Genomic DNA, 12743 nt, shown 5'->3' on the forward strand with positions numbered 1-12743 from the left:
TGAAATGAATATATAAATACTAATTTCAGGGAGGAAAAATGCCAAACCAAATTAGGAACAAACGACTCTTGTTGACTTGTCTCTTAGGGTCTCCATTTTCAGAAAATCTGAGGGAGAACCTAAAAGAAAAACAACCTTAGCGGAGTTTCATCAACATCTCTATCCTGTCAATAGTTACAAGTACATATAGGCACAGACGGAATAAAATGCAGTTACAGTTACAAAAAAAAACATGTGCATGTACAAACAGACTCAGCAGCAGCTCTGGAATTAGTTATGCACATTTTGGAGGAGGAACGAGATGTGACTGGTCAAATATTATCTTTGAGGATGTGTTAAACTAAGTTTGTGGACTTTGGGTTTTGCTGGGTTTGCTGATGTAATTATGAGATTGTTGACATTATTTCAGTACAACCAAAATCAGTTAAGCATCACTTTCTGCAAATTTACCTGCATATGATTTCCTTATGTTCAACAAGGTTTAATAAGATGAGAAATGTAAACAGTTTGATTCTGACCATGTCCCACTGCAGTGGGTCAGTAATGTGCAAGTCTGGTGCATTGGTTTCAACTAGCCCTTGTTTTTGAAGTACAATTTTGCTTATAGAGATTTCTAATTATATTTATTTTTTTCTGTTTTGTTTATTTTGAATATTTAAAATATATTCCAGTTAAAGTGTTAAGCCATTATTTCCATCTAGTCCTTTTTGGAAATATAAAAATAAAACAGAAGATTTCTCAGCCAATCAATTTGTCAGTTTATAGTTTAGTTTCTCACCGCAACGTCTAAGCCAGGCATGTCCAAAGTCCGGCCCGAGGGCCAATCACGGCCCGCGGTCAGATTTCATATGGCCCGCAGCTTCGGTCTTATAATGTATTATTTATGGCCCGCCTGCACTGTCAAACAGAATAAATAAATCATAAAACTTGAAACTGTAATTCCTCCTTTCACCAAATGGTGGCAGCACCACTTTAATACTATCAGTCTGCCTCCGTGCAGCGAACCGCTCTCCACTCATTTCTGCCATGGCCACTGCAAAGAAAACAAGTTTACAGTGAGGGCCGCCGCTTTCAAGAGAGATGGGAATTATAATACTTCTTCACTGAAAATCAAGCCAATTGTGCTTGTCTAATTTGTAATGAGACGGTTGCCTTGTTTAAGGATTTCAACGTAAAGAGACACTACCAGAGTAAACATGCTAACACATACAACAAGCTAACAGGAAGTGACCGTGCTGAAAAAGTGAAGCAGCTCCAAGCTGCACTGGCATCACAACAGCGATTCTTCACGCGGGCCTGTGAGTCAAAAGAAAATACCACCAAAGCAGCTACGAAGTTAATGTTAATAGCTAAACATGGCAAACCTTTTACTGGAGGTACATTTATCAAAGACTGTGTTATGAAAATGGTGGAGAACATTTTGCCCTGAGAAGAAGCAAGAATTTGAGAAAAATGTTTGCCTGGCAGTAACAGTGTGGCACTGAGAGTTGAGGACATGAAACTGAGTGTTTTGAACGGCAACGTCTGTCACTATCAGCAGTGAAGAGCCAAAAGAACATTTATGCACTTGGATTTATGGCACTTATTTTTATTAAACTCTTGAGTAAGATTTGGTTATTACTGTTGATGTTATGAACCTGTAGATGTGATACAAACTATACTTTCTGAAAGATATTGTAAATGACAAGAGCAAAATTCACTTGTTTTAAGATTTAATAATAATAGACAACTTTGCATTACTTTAACTCCTGTTTAAAATGTTCTTGAGGCAAATATATTTTTAAACTCATGTAAATTTAAGGTATTTCATACAGTTTGTTCAATGTTATCTGACTCTCCAGATATGAATGAAAGGCAGAATTTGGGTTTTTAGAGTTATTCTCGTCTGCCTGAGTGGCTTATATTTGGTTATTTTGTCATTTGAAAAATAAAGATAATTGTGACAATGAAAATTGTTTTATAACGGTGTGTATTTGCATGAAACTTTTGTAGTTAAAAAATGTCCGAACAAACTATTGGCCCCCGGGCATCTTCACTTTATCAAATCTGGCCCTCTTTGCAAAAAGTTTGGACACCCCTGGTCTAAGCCAACCGAACGAACGAACAAACGGATGGATGGATGGATGGACGGACGGACGGATGGATGGATGGATGGATGGACAAATAGAAAGATGGAGGCATGTGCTGTATCAACATCAGACCACAGGATGTCAGTATTTCCTCCTCTACAGGAGACCGTATTATCAAGGAAAACTATCAATAAAAACCCAACTCAGCCTCAAACCACTGCTGTTGTATGTCAGTCGGTTTCAAAGTTAAGTTAAAGGAATACATTTAAACTTTTTAATACTCTCTTTCGTGGATTGTTTTTAATCTACAATGTTATCAGCAACATACTGTACATACTTGACAGTCATTACCCGTCGACTGGAGATTATTCAAATGTGAACTTACTTTCAAATAACATGCGCAGCACTCAAATTGATGTATTTCCAAAGCAGAAGCTGGTCATACGAAAATATTCTTTACAGTCTCAAACGACAAAAACCTCTTTCTTTCCGTGAAAACAAGAAACTGAACTTCCCTCTTCTCTAGTGAGTTCCGGGTAGGGAAGGTTCCTATTTGCTGAGAGCGGTGACGTACGCGGACATCCCCTTGGAAAGACTCCTGGGAAATGAAGTCGTAGAACTCAATTTATCATCTTTTTTAGTTGTATTGATTATAAAGTCAAGCACATTTTATTAGTTTCTAATTGATCAAACAACCAAATAAAAACCGTAAGAATCAGGATTTTAGTTCAATCAAGATCTAAACTTGAAAGTAATTTGGAGTAATTATAAATATGATATTCTTAAAGCAGATGAATTAGAATTGGGATTATTGCTTTTTAAACGTACTTCACATCCCTACATTTTGTTGTTGTTGCTGTTGCTGTTGTTGTTGTTGTTGTTGTTGTTGTTGTTGTTGTTGATGATGATGATGATGTTTGCATGCCAGAAATAGTTTTAGGCAAACAATTTTAGTATAAGCAGCAACAGATATGCATGGTTTTAAGGAATACATTAATCAACAACTTTGGTGTGTCACTGGAATGTACACAACCAAGTCTGTTGGCTATTCTATACAGATAGGTATACAGATACCAAGGCTGCTCTTGGTATCTGTGTGCAGATGTAAGTGCGTGACTGGGTTCATTCATTCATTTCTGTGTCAAACATTTTAGGTTTAAACATCAACAGGGTGAAGCAGAGTGCATTCCAGTGGCAGGAACTTAAGGGTACCAGAGTGTGATCCACAGGGACTTCTGAGGGGTTCCCAGCAAGCATGGCTCAAAGTGACAAATCATCTAAGCTTTTGCCAGATCCCAAGAAACTTGCAGCAGCAGGAAACGAATTGTTTAAAATACGTAATGGCCCATGTGTTGGTTTGAGCATGCACATGTGTGTGCATAAGTGCACAGCAGGATTGCATGAGAAAGAGATTATACACATGTAGTTGTAGAAGTGCATTTACTCAATTTTTGTTCTGGTGAATGCAGTCCTTGTGCATGTCTATGTGTGGTCAAATATTTTTAAATCATGCATTTGCTGCTTGAATTCTGCAGAGCGTTTCAGGACAGGCCCTGGTCTGTGCTATATGTGTGCTCACCTTGTGTAACAGCAGTACAGTCTCATAGATAAAGAATACATATAACATGGTCTTTTGCCTCTAGAGCAAACTCCAGAAGTTCTGTGGTGCATGTGAGCAAGCAGAAGTGTGTGTACACAGATTTGTGAACAGGTGTAAGTGTTAATATATTTTGTGTGTGTTGTCTTTTTCTTTTAATATAAAAAAACATTAGTATTTGAAGTGTTTGGATGTACTAAAAAAGCATTTTTTTCTTGGATCTCCATTAATACTTCTTCAAACACATGGTCTTTTTAGTATGCCACCCAGGCTTTTATAGACAGGTAGAACCATCCTAATGTATAAATGGTAATCTGTGCAGTGTAACCAGTTACTTAGTATTTTTCTTTTTTTTTAGTCTTTTTAGTCTTTAGTCTTTTTTTTTTTTGCTTGTTTTTGTTTTCTTGTTTTCATTTTGTCTTCATGGTACCAGTATATTTTTCTTATACAGTAATCTGTATTACTGTATAATACAGATTATATATACATACACACACACACCCAGACACACACACACATATATATATACAAGATGAATTTCAGTGGGTTGCACCATTTATTTATTTATCACTGTGTTATGTTGTTGTACTCTGTAGCAACCCACTTACCACACCCCTCATACATGACAAAACTGCAATAAAAGTACTATAATTTTATTACAGCTTTAGATGGAAAAAAGATATAAGACATCTGGAGTAAAGATGGTTTAAAATAGTGGTAACAGACATCAACCCCTGACTTTGTGTTTCACTGCACAAAAATGCAGAAGATGAAAAGAAATGCCCCGCACAAAGCACTTCAAAAAGGACATACAAATCTGGGGAGCCTCCTCTGCTGGTGTGGGCAAGACACAAAACGTCTGTAATATTCTGCCTTGAGGAAAACAATCATCTCTTCTCTTATACAACACTTTTGATATTGCATCTTATGCTGTCTCCTGATTCTGAGGACAAAATTCACATGGACACATAATGAAAACACAAACATGTACCTACTGCATTCCATATAATATTTTAAGAACAAACAAATGTAGTCACATGGATTCACTGTTTATGTTTCCAGGCATCCTTCTTTATTGCTAAGGGAGGAAGCTGAGGATTGGTGGAGAAAAGGCGAGTGATGCTGTGACCAATGTGAAACAGCATTGCGTGCACAAGACACAAGTACAGTGTGCATCAATCCTGTCTTGTTACATTCTCTGCATAGTGAGAGCTGCACTTTGACATTTACAACTGATTTACCAAATGATCAATAATCTCACAATGGTTGGCATCTTATTTAATTAGAGTTCATTTTTACTGAATTTTCAAGCCAACTCTGCCTACCTTAGCTATTTCTGTGTCCTGCATAGTAATCAACGCTCTCTCTGCTCTGTTTGGCAATCAACAAGCTGCTGAGAGTTCACATTTGCAACTACCACTGTGGATGTCCAAACGTGACCAGATTCTGCAAATTAATGAATGTTAAATGATTACCAATAGAATCTGAAATAGAAAACAAAGGACAAAATACATTTTTCACCGATTAAAAAATATTTCACTTATTTAAAAAAGCATACGTAACCCATCTATTGCCTATGCTTGCTAACCCTTGCAGGATTAGGTGCCTATTTCCAGCAGTCATTGGGCAAGAGGCAGAGCGCACACCAGACAGATTACCAGTCCATTATAGAGAAACACAGAGACACAGAGGATCATGGGAGGACGTCAAGTGTGAGTCACGTTTTTGGACCATGGGAGGAAGTTGGAGTACCAGAGAATAACCCATACATACAGGAAGAGAATGCAGGTCAGTGTTTGAACCCAGTGCCATCTAGCTGCAAGGCAACAGTGGTATCAAAAACCACAGCTGCATACATATGCATTTAACTCTTTAATTTTTACATACGAGTGTTTTGCATCAAAGGCCTACCCATTGGTGCATCAGTAGGCGGTGAAAACACTAATAAGGCAAGACAATGGACAGTTTAAAGTATTTCATCATGCACTGAAACATAGAAGACATATATACAGTCAATAAATTACATTAAATTAGAATATTAATGACAAGTGTATATATTTCAGTAAGCAAATTCATTAACAGAATTACATTTAATAAATTACAGAGACTGATGTCTTCAAGTTTATATTTCCGTTAAATTTGATAATTTCCCCTTTTGAATTAGACTGTTGCATCAGACCACTAAAACAGTTTTAGTACAAATATGCGGGGTTTGTGAAAACCATGATTAATGCCTGCTTACAGGTAATTTTATACTAAAGACACGTTTAATGTGACAAACAAAATGGATATTTTAATTTATTGATTATGAATACAGCATACATCACAAAACAATGGCAGATGACAATTGCCTATGCATCAAAATTTCAATATTTATGTGTTGTGTTTGCAAAATAAGGTTATTTACAGCTTTAATATTCTTTTACATATTGAATTAAAATTTTAACTTATTAAATTCTATAAAAGGTGTGCTTTTTTGTTAAATATCCATAGACTTTATTTGTTTATTTCATATTTTTAAGTTATTCTGTTATGCAATGATGTTACGATTCGTCTTTGTTAATGCATTGCAGTTGTCATGTTTAAGCTCTGTTTTTCCAGAAGCCAAGTCAATTCAAATTCAGTTTGTATTGAAGGCTCAGAAAATCAAAATAGTAGTAAATCGACTTTATTATTATGTTTGACTGATTGATATTACGTTGTTTCATTTAAACTTTTGTGACTACCAAACTAAAACCTGCACAGTCTGAGACTGTGTTTAAATCAAACTATCTTTGTAGTTTTTGAACCTGTGGGTTTTGAGTAGACTAAACCTGAAATTAAAGTCATTCAAAAATTAACAGGAACTTGTTTCAAAGTTCACTTTATTCCACGAGTTCAACAACCTGATACCAGAGCTTTTTATCAATTTTTTACCATGACATATTTTACACTCACACCAACACACAAGAGAGCAAATTCAAGGGAGAGAAGGAGGTACGGGGAGTGAGACACCTGCTTTCTATTAGTCCAGTAGATTGCAGGGAAATTGAGTGGGAGTGTTAAACACAAACACATCCATCTATCTGCCCCTCTGTCTGCAATAATTACACACTTCCTGCTCTAAATGCTTCTCTGATAGCTTTTACACTAATTGAGTCTTTGTTTAAGCTCAAGTGTGCACATGTAGGTATTCAGCTGAGAGCATGTTTCTCTGGGAGTCTCAAAACTAGTCACCAAAGGCTACAGATATATTTTCATAAAATATAAAACACACAAAGAAATATGAAAGACATCACTGTTGAGGGACATAGCCCAAAGAAGGCAATCAAGCACTGTTAGTCAAGGGAAACAATTTGGTTTTTAGGTGAGCTGATGTGCCTGAGATTGAGTTATTTATAATCTAAGAAGAATCACATAAAATCCCTATGATATGCATTTTAGATGGTGGTTATAGCTTGACAAAATGTAAGAATGCTCTGGAGCTATGAATATTTTTGCAAGGCACTGTGCATAAATGTCTGCAAATTGTAATGAACTAACAAAACATAGTAAAGAAAAATGGACAAAATCTCTTTACAATTTGAGAGTCATTCAGAAAACAACAGCAGAGCAGTTTTGTTACTAATTTTCATGTCCATCATTGTCATTCTCTGTGTCCTCTGATGGAAGCTCAACAACGTTGATGCATATCAGTGCATTACTATATATTTTCTGCTAGTCTGTCTTGACACACGGGCGAAGTCTCCCTCTGAGGGTCTTCAGAGCTTTTCTCCATGTCCTGTTCCTCATTAGGTGTCTGTCATGGTGCCAGAATCAATAAGCACAGATGGAAGGAAAAAAAAATATTTCTCCTCTCCTAGCCTCTTTGTGAATGGGCAGATCATTAGTAAATTCCAAAGTGAATACCATCATCATCCTGTAAAAGACCCTCCTCAAATATACGGCTTTCTTTTTTTTCTATTTTAGAAATTTGTCAGCCTTATTTTTATTCCTAGCTTAGGGCTGCAAAAAATGTTTAAGGCATCTACTTTGACTTTGAGAAAATTGTAAATTTGCTCAACAATCTCAGTCACACATGAAAATATTTAGTTGTGGGTTTCTTTCTATTTCCCTTATTCCCGGACTGACTGCCCCCCTACGTGGTGTTTAGAATGAAGCATCTGTTTCCATACAATGCTGCATGTTTTCTGGCAAAGACAAACAGCACAGTTTAAACAAGGAAGAGGGTGGTGGGGTGCTCATCTGGTTCTGTGTGTGAGTGCCCACCAGGACTACATTAAACAAAAGGAAGAAAGCGTGACACCATCCAACCTCAGTTTGTCTTCCTCAGTGTAAACGGACGTACATCATACTAACATCTCACATGTGCTCAGAGAATTCACACCCGTAGCAGTAATGAAAAGAAAGGGAATGGAACAAGATGGATAAAGGCAAAAAGCAAAAGCAGAACAGAAGTGAAGGAGTGCAGAAAGCTGAGGGCAGGAAAAATGTTTCCAGTGTAAATGGATGAGGGGGAGATTGTGACATTGGCTTGGCACCACTCTGGAGTGCTCGTCTGTAACGCAAAAAGAGAATGCAAAGGGGGCTGGGTGGGTTTTCTACCTCAACAGAATAAATGATGCGAAGGGAAATGGGAGTAAACAACATCAGTCATTATAATTATTCTCATACGGCTACTCCCTGCACAAACCGGCACCCACCCACCAACCCTTCTCTTTTTACCCCTCTTCCTCCTCCATTTTTCCATTCATCTTAACTTCCAGTCTTTTCTCTGGCCATTCCTTATGGCTAGGTTACACCTTATGCTTAATTACCTACAATTCGTTGGCTATTTTTATACGTCCCTTCTTAATCTCTGGCTGGTCAAAAGTCTAAGTGTCCTATCTCTGAGCAGAGTGGTTAGGTCCAGCCTAATTAAACATTTCCACATTTTGTGTCATCGATGTATTTTATGGGTTGTTTCAAGTAAGAGACTAACTCAAAGAATCACATTATTATGAAGATGAATGAAAACATTTTTAAAAATGAATCAGAGAAGTGAGGTGTGGTTGTTTGATAAGCCAATGAAACAGTCATGAAGCCTGAAGGAAGTCCAGAAGAGCTGCAGAAAACTATAGGTGGAATTATTTATTGGCCCAACAGTTGAAAGTAGCAAGTAGAAAGCAATTGTTAAAAGAAAACAATAAGAAATCTCCTTTAAAGCTTTCCCAAATCCTCCTAGAGGATACAGCAAATGCGAAAGAAGGAGTTCTGGTCAAAAGATCCTGATGTCTTTGAGTCTGTCGGGAAGCAAAGTTTTGCTTATTCTTCTTTTTTCCTTCTATTTTATGGCGTATTTACGGACTATTTTATGTTGATCTATCTCATAAAATCAAAATAAAATACACAGAAGTTTTGTGGTTGTATTTTGTGAGAATGTAGGAAAATGTAAGCCGAATACTTTTGCAAGGCACTGTATGGAAAGAAACAACCAACAAAATTCTTTAATTTATTATACAGCTGGATTTATGTCTTTCGTTTTCCCAGATGAAAGATCCAACTGTTGGCTCTGCAGCTGATTGTCTCGCATACTTGATGATTTTGAATGCTATGCAGTGCGCAGTGAATCATGTCAGCTCTTTTTTAAAGTTGGAAGTACTTCCCTTGCTCTCCCAGATCTGAATGGTGCTTTGCTTCCCAAGTTTTGTCCTATTCATCAAACAGTTCCTGGAAAGCTAAAATGGTGTATTCCAAAACTGTGTTTAGCAAATACTTCATAACCATTTACAGAGTTATTGAGAAAAGTAAGGTTAGATAGGCTACAGAAGACTGAACAAACCTTCTACAGCTATTTGAGTTTAAATATGAACAAAATATGCACTTGTATCACAACTCTACTGCTTATCTCTTTATAATATATCAAAACGCAACAAATATGTTATTTATATAATTCTCACGCAGCACTGTTGCCTGGAGAACTGTTTGTTTGAGCCCAGTAAGTGACAGGGGACTTGGACCTACAACTTGTTTAGAACTGCTATTGTAGGAAGAACAGTTCTTCTGTGGAGGATGAAAGAAGCAGCCAAGTCCAACGAGTCCCTGTGATGGACCAAACACTGTGAATCCAAAATATGCCATATCCTGACTCAGTTACACCAGTTCTGTCAAGTGTTATGGCTTGAAATTCCTGCAATCTTGTGATGAACCTTTGAAAGAATACCCAAAGCATTTGAACTAAGTAATATGATTTAAAATAAAGTAAGTAAGCAAACTCTTCAATTTTAAGTTTTGAAAAAATGTTAATATATTTTCTTGCCTTATATTCTGGCATTTGACAAATAGAAACACTTTAAGTAGTCAAAACTGTCCAAAAGGAGGAAAGCTTAAGCCCATCTAATACCAAATAGTATGAAAAACATGTCTGTCCATTCTTACAGTGTATGTAACTATCAGGATGTAAATATTTGATTTTCTCTGTCTATTTCTGTGTAGTATATAAAGTCTGGAAACCCGCTGGCAGCTGCAATACACAGTTTTTGTTCTTAGTGCAGTCAAATTCTGCAACTTAAGGTCGAACATTTACAAAGCTCCCATGGCTTTGACGTCAATCACGCTAAAAGTACTTGTTCTTAAGTTTGTTGTCACCCACAGACGAGCAGGCACAGACACAAAAGCAAGTTCATGGTTGAACGCTTTTCAAGGTGTCTCTAAGGCCCCCAAAGGCAAAACCCGTATTAGTTTGGATCTGGAGTCATATCAACACACCATGTGATGTTTCCTGCAGATTTATTCTTAAACTCCCCTGTTCATAAAGAATGTGCAAACCAGGCCCTGGATTTGGCAGGAGTGATCGCGCATGCATGTGTGTGTCCCGTGCAGTCATGTCAACAGAGCAATCATTCATGTGGAGCAAAGTATACTCTTGGAGGGCTTAGCTCTGCCGGCATGTGATGATGGACAAGCCTTTCAGGGAATAAGTGAGCGATGGAGAGAAGGAAGGGTTGGGAGGTGGGGGATGGATAGATGGAAAAGAGGGAGCTAAACACAAAAACCAGGAAATCCCTGTCTATAATTGCATTTACAAATGTAGGTTGCAGATAAGAAAGCAAAAAAGTTACATAAAGAAAGATAAGCTTAGCTGAATGTCCGCTGTTGTCAAGTGAGCTGGGCAGAAAGCCATGGCTAACACTCTAGTAGTCCAGAAGGGAATAAACTTCCTAATTGCCCCCACTTTTATGCTTCCCCCATCTTTCCAACCCCCTTTCTGTTGGCTTTAAGGACAGGTACCGGAAACACTTATTCATTAACAACCTTGAGCTTGTTAGCCTCAGTGAAGCACTCTCCAGAGTGGGAGGGGAGTTTAAGAGTGTGTGTAGGGGTGTGCAGATGTATTTGTGAGGAAACAAGAGGTAAGGGGGGGTTAAAGGGTAAAGCAGGGCCATTTGGAGGGGGGTGTCTTGGTTTGGTGACCTGGGGTCCTTGAACAGATGAGGGGAGTTCTGGTGAAAGAAATCTTAACAACATTGCAACTCAATGAACCATGTCCCTTAGAAGCAAGCTTTGGGTGGGCACATTCATTCTTAGGATGTCTTGTACTTTTAGAAAAATATGTGTTTTAGTAAAGCATTACTACTCTATAAAGCACTTTCACATTTTGTCCAATGTGTTTGCACCAACTTCAAAATGTTGAGATTTTTTTGTAACAGACCAACACAAAATTAGCCACTAAGCAAAAAGCTACGTGATCACAGCAACCTGAAGTCACTATTGCAATGGAAAATCATGGAGGTGGCATCATGATGCTGTGGGGAGGTTTTCTTCTGCAGAGGCAAGGAAGTTGGCCAAAGTAAATGGAGTGCAATTGAATACAGGAAAATTCCTGAAGAAAACCTATTAGAGGTTGCAGAAAATCTTGGGACTGTGGTTGAGGTCCACCTTCAAACAGGACGACACTCAGAATACAGCCAGACAGACAAAGGAATGGTTTAGTCAAAGTCCAGACCTAAATCAACTGAAAAGCTGTGGAAAGACTAGAGCACTGATGTCTCTGCAGGCTCTCAGCCCCATCTGACTGAGCTTAAGCTATTTTGCAGGAAGATGACGGGTAAACAATTCCATCTCTAAAGCTGGTAGATTTACAGTAGGTCCTGAAAGACCTGCAGCTGTAATTGCAACAAAAGGTGGCTCTATAAACTATTGACTTATGACGCTGACTACAAATTCATGGCACATGAAGCATTTTAGCATCCACTTTACAAACATGCACTACTTTAAGTTGGTCTATCTAAATCCCAATAAAATACAATACAGTTTGTGATATGGTACCAACAGGACGAAATATGGGACACTTCAGAGTTTAGGAATACTTTGGAAAGGCCCTATATATACAAGGGGGGAAAAAGCACCATTTAAACATCCTTCTGCTCTGTATTATTCACAGCTGTCTGTATTTGTATCCTGACTGCTACACGACAAACTCTGCATTAGTCTTCTACCTTAGCTCCTCGCTCTCATGAAACCACAGCATAAAAAAGTCAAGTCTTGTTAGAGAAGATCAAAACATGATGCACAACATCCGAGCGCTGAGTTCTGCAAACATGTGCGGTCGTTTCCAAGACAGCAAGCAGAATTTGGTGCTTTTATTGGCTTTAAAAGATAATTACATGCCTACTGCCTTCCTCTTACAGCTGATCCAGGGTCAGCAATTTTCCCCATGCAAGCAAGTTTCAAAATCTATTGCATATTTTTGCCTTGATCATGACACTTTGTTGAAATTCAGCTAAGGCCTCCTTCCCAAAACCTCTTCTTTGCCACCCATGCAGCTGACAAAGCCCTCCTTGCTCCACCATCAGTGGAATGAGCTCAGGACCACATGCCCTTTTTCATTACTCTGAACAGGCCAGCTGTATTGTAACTACAACCAATTTCCTTGCAGTCTATAAAGCTGTCAATCAAAATCATACAGAACAGGGAGTGGAGGAGGGAGCTGCAGGGGCGGAGCTGGGTGGGCTTTGAGGGAGGGCTGCAGGGGCAGGAGACCAGATGTCAAGAAAGAGGATAGAGGTAGCAAGAGGGAGTTAGAGGGGGTGTTCATGAAACAACAGTAAGACCAAAGC

General features: G+C 38.2%; 1 protein-coding gene across 2 annotated transcripts in view; it reads right to left on the bottom strand.

Moving 5' to 3' along the window:
• fancc (FA complementation group C) overlaps nucleotides 1-2606 on the bottom strand; it is a 36009-nt gene extending 33403 nt beyond the window's left edge. For both annotated transcript variants that reach the window (XM_028033898.1, XM_028033897.1), the window contains exon 1: nucleotides 2455-2606. The gene's annotated coding sequence lies outside the window, so the exon portion shown is untranslated. The remainder of the gene's footprint in view (nucleotides 1-2454) is intronic.
• Nucleotides 2607-12743: the final 10137 nt, after the last annotated feature.

This window comes from Xiphophorus couchianus, chromosome 12, assembly GCF_001444195.1.
Source record: "Xiphophorus couchianus chromosome 12, X_couchianus-1.0, whole genome shotgun sequence".
Classification (NCBI taxonomy): Eukaryota; Metazoa; Chordata; class Actinopteri; order Cyprinodontiformes; family Poeciliidae; genus Xiphophorus; species Xiphophorus couchianus.